Source organism: Prionailurus bengalensis, chromosome B1 (genome assembly GCF_016509475.1).
Source record: "Prionailurus bengalensis isolate Pbe53 chromosome B1, Fcat_Pben_1.1_paternal_pri, whole genome shotgun sequence".
NCBI classification, from domain to species: domain Eukaryota; kingdom Metazoa; phylum Chordata; class Mammalia; order Carnivora; family Felidae; genus Prionailurus; species Prionailurus bengalensis.
In genome coordinates this window covers 116,947,614-116,969,406 of record NC_057344.1, presented here as the reverse complement: position 1 = coordinate 116,969,406, position 21,793 = coordinate 116,947,614, and positions in this window count along the sequence as shown.

Here is a 21,793-nt window from a genome sequence, read left to right as displayed (position 1 = left end):
CCTCTAATCAGCACTGACTTTTTTTTTTTTTTCATCTGACAGACTAGTCATTTCAACAGATACTTCCTGAAACTTTATTTCCAAGATTAAAGTCTTTGTTTTAGGGCATTGCTGATAGGTAACCACTTATCCATAGTATAAAGAAAGCAAGATTGACAACTATTAAGCCCAAGCTAGACATTCAAAAGCAATGGTCACAATTATTTCCATTGTAAATGATGAGCACCATATCAGTACTTGGTCAAAACTTTCAACAGGTAGATATGTAATATTCATGCAATAAATAGATACTGAGTTTATAATAGTATTTAGTTCATAAATTCAAAAATTCTTTAAGAAAACCCTTGGCTATTTCCATGGAATTGAAATTTATTATCTCATCCTAACTGATGAAATCACTAGTGTGATTATATGTGCACGTGTAGTTTCCATATCAATTAATGATAGCATATTTCAGAAAAGGAGTACAACTGACTGTAAGTTGAAGCCAGATACATTATGCTTAAAATTTGGGTTTCATTTTGTTATTGAAAACTTTATTTTTTTTCTCTTTTTAGTATATAACCTATACTTTTCCAAATACCTTCTTAGTATGTAATATGTAGAAACCTTAGTATGGTTATATTCTGGTTCATCTTCTGTACCTCTCAAAAAGTATGTGAAGTGTGTATTTCTGTGTGAAGGAATCTTGGATACATCTGGAATGCCTTATGACTTCATGGGCAGAAAGTTTAAAAGTCTTCCTGTGTGGATATAACAAGGAAAACATGAACTGTTTTCATTCATCTGACAAGCACATTTGGCCTTCTTGAATGAAATAGAAAGAACCTCCCCCAGGTGGCAGTAGTAGCCTGTTTCCTAAGAAGTGATTTGAACCGGAGTTTATTTTCATTTTCTTCCTCAAACTGTAAACTGACATTCTTCAAAAAGGCAAACTACATATTAATTGTGTGGAAGATCTTTTGAACAAAGGTACAATTAAGCCCTCTTTCCTGTGTTCCTTATAAAATGTGACAAGTGTAAAGGTTCTTAGTTTTCAAACTCTCCTCTTTGAAATGATAGTTTAAATCATTTGCTGAATGCAACAGTTGACAGCTTAATAAATAAGGTTCAGAGTTCATATGTGTGGTTAAAAATTCCAATGAGACTGCAAAATTTAAAAATAATTTCCAACAGGTTTAATAGTGGTTTTAGAGCTAAGTCAATTTAAAGATTATATAGAAGGATAATGCATTGATATTAGATGATGTATCTAATTGATGTTATATTCTTTTGTATCAAGGTGAAAAAACAACTTGATGAATTACCTTCACTCTTTATAAAAACTTGGCTAAATACAATGTAGCAAGGGTAAAACTGTATTACTTTAATGGTTGAGTCCAGAATTTTTCTGAGGAAGGGAATTGTCTTTGAGAAAATAGTTCAATTTAGCTACTTGAGGTAGAAAAAGGGATCCTGTTAACATAAGTCAGACTCACAAAAAGTAATAGCAAACTGCTGAGAATGGGGGAAGAGTCAAAAAGAGTAGAGATCAGTGTATATCAAGAATGGATGGAAGGAGGGAGAGAGGGGCATAAAGGGGAAAGAAGGAGGAGGTAGTGAGGGAGAAAGAGAAGGAGAAAGAGGAGGAGGGAGAAATAAGACTTATAACGTTAGAATATGGCAAGAATCCGGATTTCCCACTTGCACAAATGGCTAAGGGACTATGTTAGAGCAGAGATAGCTAAAGTTCAATTTTAAGTTCTTTGCATTTCTGGGATAATAAAGTAAGCCATGTTCATGATTACTTTGTATGTAGATGGATTTTTATTTTTGTTTTGTTTTTGGTTGTTGTTAGCATTTTACTTTATTTTATTTTGCTTGATGGAAATTGATGGAGAGACCTGAGGCCCACCCTAGGTTAGCACAGAATAAGGGGCACAGAAGTTGGATATTGTGAAATGACGTCTGAATTGAAGTAATGGAGGAGAGGCAAGAGGTTGAAGCTAAAAGGATACTAGCCCCTAGGAGCTTGTAAGAATCTTGGGGAGGATCTTAGACTGTACACAATCTCTGAAATGAGATATTATGTGGTAAGGGTGACTCTAGTTAACATGAGTCACAATTATGTTTCAGATTACACACGTATATGCACAGTATTAGTTTGCTAGGACTACCATAGCAAAGTATCATAGACTGAGTGGTTTAAATAACAAAAATTAATTTTCTCACAGTTCTTGAGATGGAAGTCTGAGATTAGGGTGTCAGCAGGGTTGGTTTTTCCTGAAGCCTCTCTCCTTAGCTTATCCATGGTCATCTTCTCCCTGTGTCTTCACATGGTCTTCACTGTGTATGTTTGTGTCCAAATTTTTCCTCCTGATAAGAACACAAGTCATAGCAGATTAGGGCCTGCCATAATGACCTCATTTTAACTCAGTTACCTCTTTAAAGGCCCTATCCCCAAATACACTCATACTCTGAGCTACTAGATGTTAAGATTTTAACGTATGATTTGGGGGGAGATACAATTGAGGTCATAACACACACATACATATTAATACTTGTGTATATATGTGTACATTATAATTACATAAATTATACATCTCTATACTCAGTAAAATTGTATCTCTATACTCCATAAATTTGAGGTTTGGTATAAACCTTAACTTAATGGCAATTTGACTTAACAGGTACTCTCACAGTTTTAAACAGTTTCCACTTTTCATTGGCTTGAACTGTGAACCCCTTGCTCATATGTTAATGTCGTTTCATAATAAAGAAGACCCTTAGAATAATAACCAGAATCTGTAATTGTGATGACCTTAACCTTGGCCAACACTGCTGTAACCCAGCGGGAGCTCTGGTAAGAGGGCTGAAGTTGATGGTAACTTAATTAACTAAGTCTGAGCTGGTCTCAGAATAAGATACCAGATTTTACCTTTCCAAAAATTTCAGAAAACACTGTTCAGCAGTTTAAATTCTGGGGACAGATGGTCCTAATTTGAATGCCGTTTGAAGGTTCTTAGAGAGTGAAGAACGCCCATGTCTGAATAGGAATACTGGTGGGAATATAAGAAGGCTTCAGTCCAAACTTGGTTCGTTTCACGTTTTAAAGACTACCAGTCTCATCCTCATTTGGGTAAATTTACGATGTTGTTTTTGTTTGCTTTTTGCTTTCCTTCTGAGTATTTCTGATTGATTTTTTAGGATTATAAATGAAATATATGTATTTCAAAGCATCTAGGAAATTTAGAAAAGAAGAGGGGAAAGTAGGATCATTTAAACATTTTAGTTCCTGGTGCCCACAGGACAGTGGCTCCTCTTGGGCACCGACACAGTGAGCACATTTCTTTTTCCAAATTACCCTTGTCTTCCCCCTATTTACTCTGCTTCTTTAAGAACCACTACTGCAATGAGAGGCATTAATGATGGGATTATGTTTAGCAGGTGAATATCTGGGGGCAAGAGTAATTGCTGGCAATTACTTAATCAGGGTGTGGTATTCTTTTGCTGTGCTACTACATTCATTTTTCTAAGATTTATTTATAATTTTAGCAACTTTATTAATAGTAAAATTGGCTTATAGATTTCTATTTTTTATCCTTCATTTATTAGGTTTTCAGATCAAGAATACGCTAACCTCTTAAAATTACTTAGAAAAATTTATTTTCTTCGTGGTGCTCTGTAATAATTCAGATACCTTGGCAATTATTCATACCTAGAAGGTTTGAAGAAACTTTCACAAAGACAGCTAGGCCCAGCAGCCTCCTAGAGGTCATTCTAGAACAAATTTAAAAATTTCTGCCATAGTAATTTGACCCTTCTTTACCAATTATCAAGATTTTTATATTTTAGGATTGATCCCTCTTCTTGTTCTGTGATAGCTTATATATTGGATTTGACTTTATGTATTTAATAAATATTTGTTTGCATGTGTGTGGGTATGTGTGTGCACATATGTGTATGCATTTAACTTTTGTACTTTTATAGTTCAAAGTGGCTTTTCATTAAAGTAAATGAAATTTAGGGCACCTGGGTGGCTCAGTTGGTTAAGCGTCTGACTTCGGCTCAGGTCATGATCTCGTGGTTTGTGAGTTTGAGCCCTGCGTCGGGCTCTGTGCTGACAGCTTGCTCAGAGCCTGGAGCCTGCTCCTGGATTCCGTCTCCCTTTCTCTATGCCCCTCCCCTGCTCATACTCTGTCTCTCTCTCAAAAATAAATAAACATTAAAAAATTAAAAAAAAATAAAGTAAATGAAATTTATAGTCTGATGCCTTTAGGATATAAAGAATAATGTGGCTTACAATAACTAAACTTTTGGTCATAAGCTATGAGACCATTAGGTTGAAAACTGTGAATAACAGGTATACTCATGCTATCATTTACAATTTTAATATAATGGTATGTGTCATTATTGAAGAAATGAATTAAATAATGAAAGCAACATAAAAATTGGTAGATTTTTTGAAAGTTTTTATTTAATCACCCAGTGCTCATCACAACAAGTGCACTCCTTAATCCCCATTACCTATTTATATGAGTGAAATCGTATGGTATTTGTGTTTCTGCCTGACTTATTTCACTTAACATTATACTCTCTAGCTCCATCCATGTCTTTGCAAATGGTAAGATTTCATTCTTTCTTATGGCTGAATAGTATCCAAATTACACACACACACACATACACACACACACATACGATACATCTTTATTCATCAGTGGACATTTGAGCTGCTTCCGTATCTTGGCTATTTTAAATAATGCTGCTATAAACATAGGGGTGCATGTATCCTTTGGATTAGTGTTTTGGTACTATTTTGTAAATCCCCAGTAGTGTGATTGCTTTTCATAGGGTAGTACTATTTTTAACTTTTTGAGGAACTTCTGTATTGTTTTCCAGAGTGGCTGCACCAGTTTGCATTCCCACCAACCCATCCCTTTCTCCACATCCTCACTAACACCTTTTGTTTCTTATGTTTTTGATTTAGCCATTCTAACAGGCATAAAGTGTTATCTCATTGTAGTTTTGATTTGCACTTCTTGTCAGTTGGCCATCTGGATGTCTACTTTGGAGAAATGTCTGTTCATGTCTCCTGCCCATTTTTTAACTGGATTATTTTGGGGAGGGGTGTTGAATATTATAAGTTCTTTATATATTTTGGATACTAACCTTTTATCAGATATGTCATTTGCAAATGTCTCCTCCCATTCAGTAGGTTGCCTTTCAGTTTTGTTGATTGTTTCCTTCACTGTGCAGAAATTTTTATTTTTATGTAGCTCCAGTAGTTTATTTTTGCTTTTGTCTATCTTGACTCATGAGACCTATCTAGAAAGAAGTTGCTATGACCAATGTCAGAGAAATTACTGCCTGTGCACTCTTCTAGGATTTTAATGGTTTCAGGTCTCACAGTTAGGTCTTTCATCCATTCTGAATTTATTTTTGTGTATGGTGTAATAACGTAGTCCAGTTTCCTTTTTGGTATGTTCCTGTTCAGTTTTCCCAACACCATTTGTTAAAGAGATTGTCTTTTTCCCATTGGATGGATATTCCTTCCTGCTTTGTCAAAAAATAATTGATCATATAGTTGTGGATTCATTTCTGAGTTTTCTATTCTGTTCCATTGATGTATATGTCTATTTTTGTGCCAGTACCAAAATTTTAATTACTACACTTTTGCAATATAACTTGAAATCTGGAATTGTGATGCCTCCCACTTTGTTTTCTTTTTCAAGATTGCTTTGGCTTTGGGGTCTTTTGTAGTTCCATACAAATTTTAGGATTGTTTATTCTAGTTCTGTGAAAAATGCTGTTGGTCTTTTGATAGGAATTGCATTAAATGTGTAGATTACTTTTGGTAGTATAGATATTTTAACAATATTTGTTCTTCCAATCCATGAGCATAGGATGTCTTTCCATTTCTTTGTCTTGTCTTCAATTTCTTTCATCAGTGTTTTACAGTTTTCAGAATACAGTTTTCAGAGGTCTTTCACCTCTTTGGTTAGGTTTATTCATAGGTATCTTATTATTTTGGTACAATTATAAATAGGATTGTTTTCTTCATTTCTCTTTCTGCTGCTTCATTATTGGTATATAGAAATGCAACAGATTTTGTTTTAGTTCTTCCTTACTGATTTGGATGCCTTTTATTTCTTTTGTTGTATGATTTCCATGGCTAGGACTTCCAGTACTGTGTTGAATAAAAGTGGTAAGAGTGGACATCCTTGTCTTGTTTCTAACCTTAGGAGAAAGGCTCTCAGATTTCCCCATTGAGGATGATGTTAGCTGTGTTACATGGCCTTCATTATGTTGAGGTATATTCCCTCTAAACCTACTTTCTTGAGGGTTTTTAATCATGAATGGATGTTGTACTTTGTCAAATGCTTTTTCTGTGTCTATTGACATGATCATATGGTTCTTAAAAAAAAAAAGTTTATTTATTTTGAGAGAGAGAGAGCAAGAGAGAGAGTATGAGAGAGGGAGGGGCAGAGAGAGAGGGAGAGAGAGAGAATCCCAAGCAGGCTCTGCGATGTCAGGGTGGAACCCGATGCAGGGCTCAAACTTACAAACTGTGAGATTATGACCTGAACCAAAATCAAGACTCAGACACTTAACCGACTGAGTCATCTGGGTGTCCCATAATTATATGGTTCTTATCCTTTCTCTTATTGATGTGATATATCATATTGATTATTTTGTGAATATTGAACCAGATTTTCAACCCAGGAGTAAATCCCATTTGATTACGGTGAATGAGTTTTTTTTAATGTATTGTTGGAGTCAGTTTGCTAGTATTTTGTTGAAGATTTTTGCATTTATGTTCAACAGAGATATTGGCCTGTAGTTCCCTTTTTTGTGGTATCTTTATCTGGTTTTGGTATCAAGGTAATCCTGGCTTCATAGAATGAATTTGGAAGTTTTCCTTCCTTTTTTATTTTTTGGAATAGTTTGAAAAGAATAGGTATTAACTCTTTAAAAATTTTTTTAATACTTATTTATTTTTGACAGAGAGAAAGAGGCAGAGCATGAGCAGGGGATGGGGCAGAGAGAGAGAGAGAGAGAGAGAGAGAGAGAGAGAGAGGCATGGAACACAAAGCAGGCGCCAGGCTCGGAACTATCAGCACAGAGCCTGACGCAGGACTCGAACTCACAAACTGGGAGATCATGACCTGAGCCAAAGTGGGACGCTTAACCGACTGAGCCACCCAGGTGCCCTGGTATTAATTCTTCTTTAAATGTTTGGTAGAATTCATCTGTGACATCATCTGGTACTGAACTTCTGTTCATTGTGAATTTTTTGATTAGTGATTCAATTTCTTTGCTGGTAATTGTTCTATTAAAATTTTTTTTAATTTCTTCTTGTTTTTTCTGGTAGGTAGAATTGTTTATATTTATGTGATGTTTACTCTTATTTCTCCCCTCTCACTTATGATTTTATTTATTTAGGTTTTTTTCTCTTCCACCCACCCCCGCCCCCGCCCCCAGCCTCGGTAAGTCTGGCTTATTTATCAATTTTATTGATTTTTTTTTTTTAAAGAATCGACTTCTGGTTTTATTGTTCTGTTCTATTGGTTTTTAGTTTCTATATCATTTATTTCTGTTCTAATCTTTATTATTTCCTTTCTTCCTCTGGCTTTTAGTTTTGTTTTTCTTTTTCAAGCTCCTTTAGGTGTAAGGTTAGGTTGGTTATTTGAGATTCTTCTTGCTTCTTGATGTAAACCTGTATTGCTATAAACTTCCCTCTTAGAACCACTTGTGCTGTATCCTAAAGGTTTTGAACCATTTTGTTTTCATTTTCATTTGTTTCAATGTAACCTTTTATTCCCTGGTTGACCCATTCATTGTTTAGTAGCATGTTATTTAACCTACATGTATATGTGGTCTTTCCAGAGTTTTTCTTGTGGTTGACTTCTAGTTTCATAGTGTTGTGGTCAGAAAAGATTCATGGTATGACTTCATTCTTAACTTTGTTGAGGCCTGTTATGTGGCCTAGTATGTAATCTATTTTGTAGAATGTTCATGTGTACTTGAAAAGAATGTGCAGAGGAGAGCAGCTCCAATGTACTCTGAGCTTTCCTCAAGCCAAGCACACTAACCCTTAAAACTCTAGGCTTTGGGGCACCTGGATGACTTAATCGATTAATCATCCAACTTGATTTCAGCTCAGGCCGTGATTTCACAGTTGTGAGATTGAGTCCTGCATTGAGCTCCATGCTGAGTGTGGAGCCTGCTTAAGATTCTCTCTATTCCTCTCTGTCTCTCCCCCTCTTGCACACTTTCTCTCTCTCTCTCGCTCTCTAATAAAAAAAGATAGATAGATAGATAGATAGATAGATAGATAGATAGATAGATAGATAGATAGAACTCCAGGCTTTAAGCCCTGCTGGTTGAAAGAACTCACAAAAATTCTGAACCCTCTCACTTTCTAAGCCAATTGCTATGGGAATTCGTTTTCCCTGTGTACTCCCCTGTGTGTTAGTCTGTCTCTTGCCCTTTTCTGTGACTGGGTCTCCCTCGCCACAGCTGTGACCATGATCTGTTCCTCTCCCAAGTCTTCTCTTCACACTTCCTACCTTCTTCATTGTGGCCTCTTCTCTACCTTTTTTGTGGAGTTTGTTCTTCCAGTCTTTAGGTTTATTTCTGGGGTATTTAGGATGATTGATAATTATTACTAGTTTTCATGGGACTAGACAAGCCTAGGGTCCTCCTACTCTGCCACCATCTTCAAAATAAGTAGAGTTTTAATTTAAAGCATCTCATAGCTCCCCAGTCTTATTCTCAAAAACTTCTGCTAAATTCTGTTACCCTAATTTAGATCCTCTTTGATAAAAGATTTTTCTAATTCAGTCTTGAAAAATAAGATCACATAGTATAATACAGAATGTTATTGAAAATATATTCATATAAAATAATTTCATATGTCAGATATTTTATATGTTTTATTATTCTTACCTAGGAAACAATATGCACTCAACTCGTATGGATAAATATATTTTATTAGCCAAATTCACAGAAGCAGAGGGTCTCATAATGATTAATAAAGCCATTAACTCCTTAGCCCCTAAAGTAAGACATTAGGTTGACTTCAACTTCTAAGAGACTCTAATTTGTCATGTACATTATTCAGTGTCAAACATTTATTTTTTATCAGTCCTAGTAATGTCTTGGGAAGTACTAGAAAATTCTCTCATCATGAGACAGAGCATCATAAATGCCATGGATCATGGTTAGAAATAAAGTTATCACCATGGTTATCAGATGTCACACCTCATATCTCCTAGACTTGTTGCCACAAAATCTCCCATCTTATGGGAAGTGCTTTTTCCCCCCAAAATAATCTCGAGTCAATAAAAATAGACCCTACACAATAACTGTAACTTATTTGATATATTTATAGTCTTCCTGGGATACCTAAATTTTTTTTCACAAGAAAATGTAAACTTTTTCTCTCCTTAGTAATAACTGTGGTATGGAACTAACTTCCCATATATTATCACTAGAATTTGCTGATACCAAAATGTCAGAAACACTGGGGCCAATAAAAGATGCAAATTATTTTAGAAAGGTCAGAAATTCCTCTAACACCCTTAGTATTTTCCTGTTGCATACTGAGGTTAGGTAGGGTGTATGTGTGTTGCTTGCCCAGTGATGAACTATCATCAACAACCAAGCCTTGCAAAAGGCACAATACATGACAATTGGACAGTTTTATCAGGCTCCTATGAAAAAAGAGTGTCAGCTACATGGGAGGTATAGTTATTAGCATTAAATTCAGGTCTTGAGTGATTCCAGGGGATGAAATGTTGGATGGCAAAGCTTTACCATATAGTAGCCCTTTACTGAACCTTAAAATATAAAACAACAGCAGAGTACTAAATGTACTTTTGTGGCCTAAAGCAAGAATTTTAGATTTCCAAATTCCTAACAATACTAAGGAGTGAATCAAATGAGTGTCATCCCTTATAGATTTCTGTGTAGTGCAGATGACTGAAGGACATATCATTGAAAGATAGTAATGATGCGGAAAAGGAAATGACAGTGTTGTGTTTGTGTGTATGTGTACTTGCATGCTATATGTGAGTTCGGCAGACCGTAATAGAAAGCTAAGACTTACGCAGTACATGTGGTAGATACTGTTCTAAACACTTCTAATACATTAACTCACACAACCCTCTGAAGTGGCTAGTATTATTAACCCCACTTTAAAGGACATTTAAGCACAGAGAGGTTAGATTACTTGCTCATGATCATATAGTTGGTTAAGAGGCAGAATTAGAGTTACTCTTTTTCTCAATGTATAGTTGCTGATACTCATCTGCTCAACTAATTACTATTTTTATTTCAGCTGTAACCGTTGGCCAGAACAATAGGATTATATGCCAAAGCATAGAGAAGGGAAAAGGCACACTGTAAGAAGGCAAAGGGTTGCAGGGAGTACAGTTCTCAATATGTGTAAACTGGTGCTTGAATTTTATACTTCATTCCCCAAAAATGTTTTGGGAAAACATCTAAAACATAAGTAAAGAAGCTAAAGTCCAAGATTGTGATGTCTCCTGCTTTGGTTTTCTTTTTCAACATTACTCTGGCTATTTGGGGTCTTTTGTAGTTCCATACAAATTTTAGGACTGTTTGTTCTAGTTCTGAGAAGAATGCTGGTGCAATTTTGATTGGGATTGCATTGAATGTGTGGATTGCTTTGGATAGTACTGACATTTTAACAATATCTGTTAACAATCCATGAGCATGGAATGGTTTTCCATTTCTTTGTGTCTTATTCAATTTCTATCATAAGTTTTCTATAGTTTTCAACATACAGATCTTTTACATCTTTGATTAGGTTTATTTCTGGGTATTTTATGGTTCTTGGTGCAATTGTAAATGGGACCAATTTCTTGATTTCTCTTTCTGTTGCTTCATTATTGGTGTATAGAAATGCAACCAATTTCTGTACATTGCTTTTATATCCTGCTACTTTACTGAATTCATGAATCAGTTCTAGTAGCTTTTTGGTGGACTCTTTTGGGATTTCCATGTAGAGTATCGTGTCATCTGCAAAAAGGGAAAATTTGACTTCTTCTTTGCCAATTTGGATGTCTTTTATTTCATTTGGTTGTCTGATTGCTGAGCTTAGGACTTCTAACACTATGTTAAATAACAGTGGTGAGAGGGTACATGCCTGTCATGTTCCTGATCTCAGGGGGAAAGCTCTCAGTTTTTCCCCATTGAAGATGATATTAGCTGTGGGATTTTCATGTATGGCTTTTATGATGTTTAAGTATGTTCCTTCTATCCTGACTTCTTGAGGGTTTTTATTAAGAAAGGATGCTGTATTTTGTCAAATGCTTTTTCTGCATCTATTGACAGGAACATATGGTTCTTATCCTTTCTTCTATTAATGTGATGTATCACATTGATTGATTTGCAAATATTGAACCAGCCCTGCAGCCCAGGAATGAATTCCACTTGATCATGGTGAATAATTCTTTATATAATATATTGTTGAGTTCTATTTGCTAGTATCTTGTTGAGAATTTTTGCATCTATGTTCATCAGAGATAGTGGCCTGTAATTCTCCTTTTTAGTGGGGTCTCTGTCTAGTTTGGGAATCAAGGTAATTCTGGCTTCATAGAATGAGTCCAGAAGCTTTCCTTCTGTTTCTGTGTTTTGGAACAGCTTGAGAAGAATAGGTATTAACTCTGCTTTAAATGTCTGGTAGAATTACTCCTGGGAAGCCATCTAGCCCAGGACTGTTATTTTTTGGGAGATTTTTGATAATTGATTCAACTTCTTCACTGGTTATGGGTATGTTCAAATTTTCTATTTCTTATGGTTTGAGTTCTGGAAGTGTATGGGTATCTAGGAATTTATTCATTTCTTCCAAGTTGTCTGGTTTCCTGGCATATTATTTTTCATACTGTTCTCTAATAATTGTTTGTATTTTTGTGGTGTTGGTTATAATCTGTCATCTTTCATTTGTGATTTTCTCTGTTTAGGTTCATTCTCTTTTCTTTTTTTTTAATTACTTTTTTATTTTTTTTAAATTTATATCCCAATTAGTTAGCATATAGTGCAACAATGATTTCAGGAGTAGATTCATTAGGGCCCCTTACCCATTTAGCCCAACCCCCCCTCTCACAACCCCTCCCATAACCCTCAGTTTGTTCTCCATATTTATGAGTCTGTTCTGTTTTGCCCCCCTCCCTGTTTTTATATTACTTTTGTTTCCCTTCCCTATGTTCATCTGTTTTGTCTTTTAAAGTCCTCATATGAGTGAAGTCGTATGATTTTTGTCTTTCTCTGACTAATTTCACTTAGCATCACACCATCCAGTTCCATCCACGTAGTTGCAAATGGCAAGATTTCATTCTTTCTGATTGCCGAGTAATACTCCGTTGTATATGTATATGTATGTGTGTATATATATATATATATATATATATATATATATGAATATATATATACACACACCACATCTTCTTTATCCATTCATCCATCGATGGACATTTGGGCTCTTTCCATACTTTGGCTATTGTTGATAGTGCTGCTATAAACATGAGGGTGCATGTGTCCCTTCGAAACAGCACACTTGTATACCTTGGAAAAATGCCTAGTAGTTCAATTGCCGGGTCATAGGGTAGTTCTATTTTTAGTTTTTTGAGGAACCTCCATACCGTTTTCCAGAGTGGCTTCACCAGCTTTCATTCCCACCAACAATGCAAAAGAGATCCTCTTCTTGGCATCCTTGCCAACATCTGTTGTTGCCTGAGTTGTTAATGTTAGCCATTCTGACAGGGGTAAGGTGGTATCTCATTGTGGTTTTGATTTGTATTTCCCTGATGATGAGTGATGTTGAGCATTTTTTCATGTGTCGGTTGGCTATCTGGATGTCTTCCTTGGAGAAGTGTCTGTTCATGTCTTTTGCCCATTTCTTCACCGGATTATTTGTTTTTTGGGTGTTGAGTTTGATAAGTTCTTTATAGATTTTGGATACTAACCCTTTATCTCATATATCATTTGCAAATATCTTCTCCCATTCTGTCAGTTGCCTTTAGGTTTTGCTGATTATTTCCTTTGCTGTGTAGAAGCTTTTTATTTCGATGAGGTCCCAGTAGTTCATTTTTGCTTTTGTTTTCCTTGCTTCCGGAGACGTGTTAAGTAGGAAGTTGCTGCGCCAAGATCAAAGAGGTTTTTGCCTGCTTTCTCCCTGAGACTTTGATGGATTCCTGTCTTACATTGAGGTCTTTCATCCATTTTGAGTTTATTTTTGAGTATGGTATAAGAAAGTGGTCCAGGTTCATTCTTTTGCATGTCACTGTCCAGTTTTCCCAGCACCACTTGCTGAAGAGACTGTCTTTATTCCATTGGATATTCTTTCCTGCTTTATCAAAGATTAATTGGCCATACATTTGTGGGTCCATTTCTAGCTTCTCTATTCTGTTCCATTGGTCTGTTCTTGTGCCAGTACCATACTGTCTTGATGATTACAGCTTTGTAGTATAGCTTGAAGTCTGGGATTGTGATGCCTCCAGCTTTGGTTTTCTTTTTCAAGATTGCTTTGGCTATTTGGGGTCTTTTCTGGTTCCATACAAATGTTAGGATTATTTGTTCTAGCTCTGTGAAGAATGCTGGCGTTATTTTGATAGGGATTGCATTGAACATGTAGATTGCTTTGGGTAGTACCAACATTTTAACAATATTTGTTCTTCCTATCCAGGAGCATGGAATCTTTTTCCATTTTTTTGTGTCTTCTTCAACTTCTTTCATAAGCTTTCTGTAGTTTTCAGTGTATAGATTTTTCACCTCTTTGGTTAGATTTATTCCTAGGTACTTTATGGTTTTTGGTGCAACGGTAAATGGGATTGATTCCTTGATTTCTCTTTCTGTTGCTTCATTGTTGGTGTATAGGAATGCAACCAATTTCTGTGCATTGATTTTATATCCTGCAACTTTGCTGAATTCATGAATTAATTCTAGCAGTTTTTTGTGGAATCTTTAGGGTTTTCCATATAGAGTATCATGCCATCTATGAAGAGTGAAAGTTTGACCTCCTTCTGGACAATTTGAATGCCTTTAATTTGTGTTGTCTGATTGCAGAGGCTAAGACTTCCAATACTATGTTGAATAACAGTGGTGAGAGTGGACATTCCTGTTTTGTTCCTGACCTTAGGGGGAAAGCTCCCAGATTTTCCCCATTGAGGATGATATTAGCGTTGGATCATTCATATTTGGCTTTTATGATCTCGAGGTATGCTCCTTCTATCCCTACTTTCCTGAGAGTTTTTATCAAGAAAGGATGCTGTATTTTGTCAAATGCTTTCTCTGCATCTATTGAGAGTATCAGATGGTTCTTGCCCTTTCTTTTATTGATGTGATGAATCACATTGTTTGTTTCGTGGATATTGAACCAGCCCTGCCTCCCCAGTATAAATCCCACTTGGTTGTGGTGAATAATTTTTTTAATATATTATTGGATCCCGTTGGCTAATATCTTTTTGAGGATTTTTGCATCCATGTTCATCAGGGAAATTGGTCTATAGTTCTCCTTTTTAGTGGGGTCTCTGTCTGGTTTTAGAATCAAGGTAATGCTGACTTCATAGAAAGAGTTTGGAAGTTTTCCTTCCATTTCTATTTTTTGGAACAGTTTCAAGAGAATAGATGTTAACTCTTCCTTAAATGTTTGGTAGAATTCCCCTGGAAAGCCGTCTGGCCCTGGACTTTAGTTTTTTGGCAGATTTTTGATTACTAATTCGATTTCCTTACTGATTATGGGTCTGTTCAAATTTTCTATTTTTCCTGTTTCAGTTTTGGTAGTGTATATGTTTCTAGGAATTTGTCCATTTCTTCCAGACTATCCATTTTATTGGCATATAATTGCTCATAATATTCTCTTTTATTGTTTTTATTTCTGTTGTGTTGGTTGTGATCTCTCCTCTTTCATTCTTGATTTTATTTATTTGGGTCCTTTCCTTTTTCTTCTTGATCAAACTGGCTAATGTTTTATCAATTTTTTTAATTCTTTCAAAGAACCAGATTCTGGTTTCATTGTTGGGTTCTACTGTTTTTTTGGTTTCAATAGCATTGATTTCTGCTCTGATCTTTATTATTTCCTGTCTTCTGCTGGTTTGGGGTTTTATTTGCTATTCTTTTTCCAGCTCCTTCAGGTGTAAGGTTAGGTTGTGTATCTGAGATCTTTCTTCCTTCTTTAGGAAGGCCTGGATTGCTATATACTTTCCTCTTATGACCGCCTTTGCTGTATCCCAGAGGTTTTGGGTTGTGGTGTTATCATTTTCATTGACTTCCATATACTTTTTAATTTCTTCTTTAACTGCTTGGTTAGCCCATTCATTCTTTAGTAGGATGTTCTTCAGTCTCCAAGTATTTGATAACTTTCCAAATTTTTTCTTGTGGTTGTTTTCGAGTTTCATAGCATTGTGGTCTGAAAATATGCACTGTATGATCTCTATCTTTTTGTACTTACTTAGGGCTGATTTGTGTCCCAGTATATGGTCTCTTCTGGAGAACGTTCCATGTGCACTGGAGAAGAAAGTATATTCTGCTGCTTTATGATGAAATGTTCTGAATATATGTTAAGTCCATCTGGTCCAATGTGTCATTCAAAGCCATTTTTTCTTTGTTGGTGTTTTGATTAGGTGATGTGTCCATTGCTGTGAGTGAGGTGTTGAAGTCTCCTACTATTATGGTATTAGTATCAATTAGTTTCTTTGTTTGTGATTAATTGATTTATATATTTGGGTGCTGCCACATTTGGCACATAAATGTTTACAATTGTTAGGTCTTCTTGGTGGATAGACCCTTTGATTATGATATAATGACCTTCTGTGTCTCTTGATACAGTCTTTATTTTAAAGTCTAGATTGTCTGATATAAGTATGACTTCTCTGGCTTTCTTTTGTTGACCATTAGCATGAAAGATGGTTCTCCATCCCCTCATTTTCAATCTGAAGATGTCTTTAAGTCTAAAGTAGGTCTCTTGTAAACAGCATATAGATGGATCTTGTTTTCTTATCCATTCTGTTACCCTATATCTTTTGATTGGAGCATTGAGTCCATTGACGTTTAGAGTGAATACTGAAAGATAATTTATTGCCATTATGATACTTGTCGAGTTGGAGTTTCTGGTGGTGTTCTCTGGTCCTTTCTAATCTTTGTTGCTTTTGGTATTTATTTATATGGTTTCTCCCCTCATAGAGTCCCCCTTAAAATTTCTTGCATGGCTGGTTTAGTGGTCACAAACTCCTTTAATTTTTTATTTATCTGGGAAAATTTTTATCTCTCCTTCTATTTTGAATGACAGCCTTGCTGGATAAAGAATTCTTGGCTGCATATTTTTCTGATTCAGCACACTGACTATATCTTGCCATTCCTTCTGGGCCTGCCAAGTTTTTGTGAATAGGTCTGCTGCAAACCTGATCTGTCTTCCCTTGTTGGTTAGGGACTTTTTTCCCTTGCTGCTTTCATGATTCTCTCCTCGCCTGATTGTTTTTGTGAATTTGACTATGGTATGCCTTTTTGATGGTCAGTTTTGTTGAATCTAATGGCGTCCTCTGTGCTTCCTGGATTTTGATGTCTGTGTCTTCCCCCAGGTTAGGAAAATTTTCCGCTATGATTTGCTCACATAACCCTTCTACCCCTAATTCTCTCTTCCTCTTCTGGGAGCCCTATGATTCTGATATTGTCTCTTTTTAATGAGTCACTGATTTCTCTAATTCTTAAATTGTGCTCTTTTGCCTTAATCTCTCTCTTTTTTTCTGCTTCGTTATTCTCTATAAGTTTGTCCTCTATATCGCTGATTCTCTGTTCTGCCTCATCCATCCTTGCTGCCGCTGCATCCTTCTGTGATTGCAGCTCAGTTATAGAATTTTTAATTTCATTCTGGCTATTTTTTATTTCTTTTATCTCTGCAGAACGGGATTCTAATCTGTTTTCTACTCCAGCTAGTATTCTTATTATTGTGATTCTAAATTCTGGTTCACACATCTTGCTTGTATCTGTGTTGGTTAAATCCCTGGCGGTCGTTTCTTCGTGCTTTTTCTTTTGGGGTGAATTCCTTCATTTTATCATTTTGAAGGGAGAAAAGGAATTAATGAGGTTGAAAATTTTAAATTAAGAAATATTTAAAGATATTAAAATTAAAAAATTAAACACACACACACACAAATTGAATAAATGATGCTAGATTCTAGGTGTGTTTTGGTCTGGGAGTTGAAAGTTGTTTGACAGATTAGAGGAAAGAAAAAAAGGGGGGGGGGAAATCGTTTGAGAATTTGAAAAAATGAATACACTGAAGTAGACTAAAATGAGATGATGGGAGTAAAATAGGATTTGAAAAAATATACACAAAACTAAAGAATAAAATAGAAAAAAATTAAAACTATTAAAAATTAAAAATAAATTTGAATCTTTTCTTTTTTTGTATTCAAGAAAAAAAAGAAGCGAAAAAAGAAAAAAAAGATTTAAAAAGATAAAAAAAGAAAAAAGGAAATAGTTTGAAAACTTGAAAAAGTGGATACACTGTAGTAGACTAAAATAAAATGATGGAAATAAATAGAATTTGAAAAAATTTACATAAAAACAAAAAATATAGTAAGTAAAAAAATTAAAGAAAAAAATTTAATAGAAATTGAAAGTAAAAATGAAGTTTTTCTTTGTGCATTCAAGAAAAAGAAAAGAAACAAAGACAAAAAGAAAAAAAGGAAATTGTTTGAAAATTTGAAAAGATGAATACACTGAATACACTGAAGTAGACTAAAATAATATACATTGAAGTAGACTAAAATAAAGTGATGGAAATAAAATAGAATTTGAAAAAATTTACACTAAAGTAAAAAAATATTGTGATAAAAATTAAAGAAAAATATTTTTAATAAAAATTGAAAATAAAAACGAATTTTTTCTCTTTATTCAAGAAAAAGAAAAGAAGTGTAAAAGAGAAAAAAAAGAAAATTGAATAGATGGACCTGCTAACAGATTGAAGTAGAACTGAAATTACTTCGTTTTCCCCTTGAAGTCATTCTATGTAGTGCTTTAGAGTCCATAAACTAAGCCGGTGGTGAGACTTGTCTTCTTGAGAGTGAAGTTGGCCCAGTTGGGCGGGGTTCAGTGTAATGGCTCCATTCTCCACTAGATGGTGCTGCTAGCCTACTGGGGTGGATTGTTGTGGTGCTGGTAGGTGCATATGCGCATGCGCAGGAGGGGTAAAAATGACGCCACCCAGGTACCCAGCCTGTTCTCCTGGATCAGCATTGGCGCACCTGTTCTCTGTCTTTAGCTTTCATCCACTCCCCACTTTTTCACTCTCCGAGACCAGGCTCAAGGCAGTACCTCACTCCCGAGTTTTGTCTCAGATGCGGCTGTTTTTCCCGGCCCCTTACTTCTGATGGACTGCGGCTTTGACCCGTTCTGCCCCTCTGCAGGAGGGTCTCACTGAGCAATGGCCAAATGAGCAATGGCCAAATGTTGGCTGCACCCAGGAATGCTTGTGGGACCCTGCTGCTGCCGGTGCCCCAAGACGGTGGCCCGGTGCCAGCCTGCCCCAGAAAAAGTTTGCGAGATAGTGTAGCTGCAGCTTTTCAGGGATTATGGAAAATCACAACACACATCTGGCATCAGGCTTCACTCTTAATGACCTTGTTCCAGCACCTGCAAATGTGACCATTTTCTGGGGTCTGCTGGGACCAGGTGGCTTCAACAGTCTCTACCAAATGTCCTGCCAGCAGTGGAACTGCTTTTCCCCGTGTGGCCCAAGAACCTCCCGGACCCCACTCTGTTCCTGGGGATTCGCCCTTCCCACCAGAGCACCACCAGGTATCGAGCTGCGGAGTTGCAGCCTTTGTGCTCTCCTTGTTTACAGTCTTAATGGAATTTAAAGCCTCTCCTTTCTCCTTTCTTCCTTTTTAGTTTAGTCCCTATGGCTGTTTCCAATTTTCCACTTTCTCTCCGGCTGCTTTTGGGGAGGGGTGCATTTCCCGTATTCTCCCCCTCCCCCAGTCTCTGTCCTCTCTCCTCTCACAAAAGCACCTCCCTTCCTGCACCTTCTCCATCCCCAAGTTCACTTCTCCGTGCCGCGTACCTGCTGAATTCTGTGGTTCAGGTTGTGCAGATTGTTGTGTTCATCCTCCAGTCAGTTTTCTAGGTGTGTAGGATGGTTTAGTGTTGGCCTGGCTATATTTCATGGACGCAAGACACACAAAAAACTTCCATGCTGTTCTGTCATATTGGCTCCTCCCCCATCGGTTCTTTCTCTTTTCTTTTTAGAAGCCTGGCTAGGAATTTATCAATTTTGTTTATTCTTTCAAAAAACCAGCTCTTAGATTCACTGATCTGTTCTACTGTTTTTTGGATTCTATATTGTTTATTTCTGCTCTGATCTCTATTATTTCTCTTCTTCTGCTGGGTTTTGGGGTTTCTTTGTTGTTCTGCTTCTAGTTCCTTTAGGTGTGAGGTTAGGTTTTGTATTTGGCATTTTTCTTCTTTCTTGAGACAGGCCTGGATTGGGATGGATTTTCCTCTTAGGACTGCCTTTGCTGCATCCCAAAGGGCTTGGACCATCGTGTTTTCATTTTCATTTGCTTCCATATATTTTTTAATTTCTTCTTTAATTGCCTGGATTACCCATTCATCCTTTAAGTAGGATGTTCTTTAACCTCCATGTGTTTGGAGGCTTTCCAAATTTTTTCTGTGTTGTTGATTTCAAGTTTCACAGCATTGTCATCTGAAAATATACATAGTATGACGTCAGTTCTTTTATATTTATTGAGGGCTGTTTTGTGACCCAGTATGTGATCTATCTTGAAGAATGTTCCATGTGCACTCAAGAAGAATATATATTCAAGAAGAATATAAAGTTCTGAATATATCTGTGAAGTCCATCGGGTCCAGTGTATTATTTAGCCTCTACCACACAGCTGTAATCATCAAGACAGTATGGTATTGGCACAAAAGCAGACACATAGAGCAATGGAATAGAATAGAGAACCCAGAATTGGACCCACAATCATATGACCAACTAATCTTTGACACACCATGCAAGAGTATCCAATGGAAAAAGTCTCTTTAGCAAATGGTAATGGGAGAACTGGACGGCAATATGCAGAAGAATGAAACTGGACCACTTTCTTATCTTATACACAAAAATAAGCTCCAAATGGATGAAAGATCTAAATGTGAAACAGGAAACCATCAGAAACCCTAGAGGATAAAATACAGCAACTTCTTACTCTACATGTCTCTGACAGCAAAGGAAAGAAAAGGAAAAATGAGCTATTGGAACTTCATCAAGATAAAAAGCTTCACAGCAAAGGAAACAATTGATAAAACTAAAAGGCAACTGATGGAATAGGAGAAGATATTTGCAAATGACATATCAGAGAAAGGGTGAGTATCCAAAATCTATAAAGAACTTACCAAACTAAACACCCAAACAACAAAGAATCCAGCAAAGAAATTGGCAGAAGACATGAATAGACACTTTTCCAAAGAAGATATCCAGATGGCCAACAGACACATGAAAAGATGCTCAACATCACTCATCACCAGGGAAATAAAAATCAAAACCACACTGAGATACCACCTCATACTAGTCAGAGTGGCTAAAATTAACAACTCAAGAAACAACAGATATTGTGAGTGTATGGAGAAACAGGAACCTCTTGCACTCTTGGTGGGAATGCAAACTGGTGCAGCTACTCTGGAAAACAGTGTGGCAGTTTCTCAAAAAATTAAAGGTAGAATTACCCTATGATCCATCAATAACACTATTAGGAATTTATCCAAAGAATACAGGAGTGCTGATTCATAGGGGCACATATACCCCAATGTTTATAGCAGCACTATCAACAATAGCCAAATTACGGAAAGAACCCAAATGTCCATCAACTGATGAATGGATAAAGAAGATGTGGTTTATATATACAATGGAAATCACTTCTCAGCCTTTTGGCTAAGATCAAGTGTATATATACAATGGAATACTACTTGGCAATGAGAAAGAATGAAATCTTGCCATTTGCAACAACATGGATGGAACTGGAGGGTATTATGCTAAGTGAAATAATTCACACAGAGAAAGACAGATATCGTATGTTTTCACTCATATGCGGAACTTGAGAAATTTACCAGAAGACCATGGGGTAAGGGAATGGAAAAAAGTAGTTTTAAAACAGAGAGGGAGGCAAACCATAAGAGACTCTTAAATACAGAAAAACTGAGGGTTAATAGAGGGGTGTAGAGGGGAGGGGAAAATGGGTGATGGGCATTGAGGAGGGCATTTGTTGGGATAAGCACTGGGTGTTGTATTTAAGCGATGAATCATGGGAATCTACACTCGAAGCCAAGAGGACACTCCATACACTGTATATTAGCTAACTTCATAATAAATTATATTTAAAAAAAAACATAAAGAAGCAATGGATTTTCTAAAGGACAAATTAAAATTGTCCAAAGTTAGTTGACATTTGGCTCTTGTGCTTTGTTTCTGTTTTGGAACCAATATTATTTATCATCCAGGACATTTTAATCATAAAGACTCCAAAAACAAAAAACAAAAACAAAACCCCCAAACAATAACAGCAACAATAGTGATAATAATGACAATAGCTGTACCTTTTTGGGCAATTACTGTTTGGCAAGCATGTGCTAAGTGCTTTATGTGAATTTTTTCGGGTAATCCTCATAACAAATTTGTGTTGTAGGCACAGTTATTGCCACTTTCTCGGTAAGGAAGCAGGCTCAGAAAAAGAATCCTCCCAAGGTCACACAGCTTAGAAGTAGCAGAAAGAGAACTCTAATCCAGGTCTAC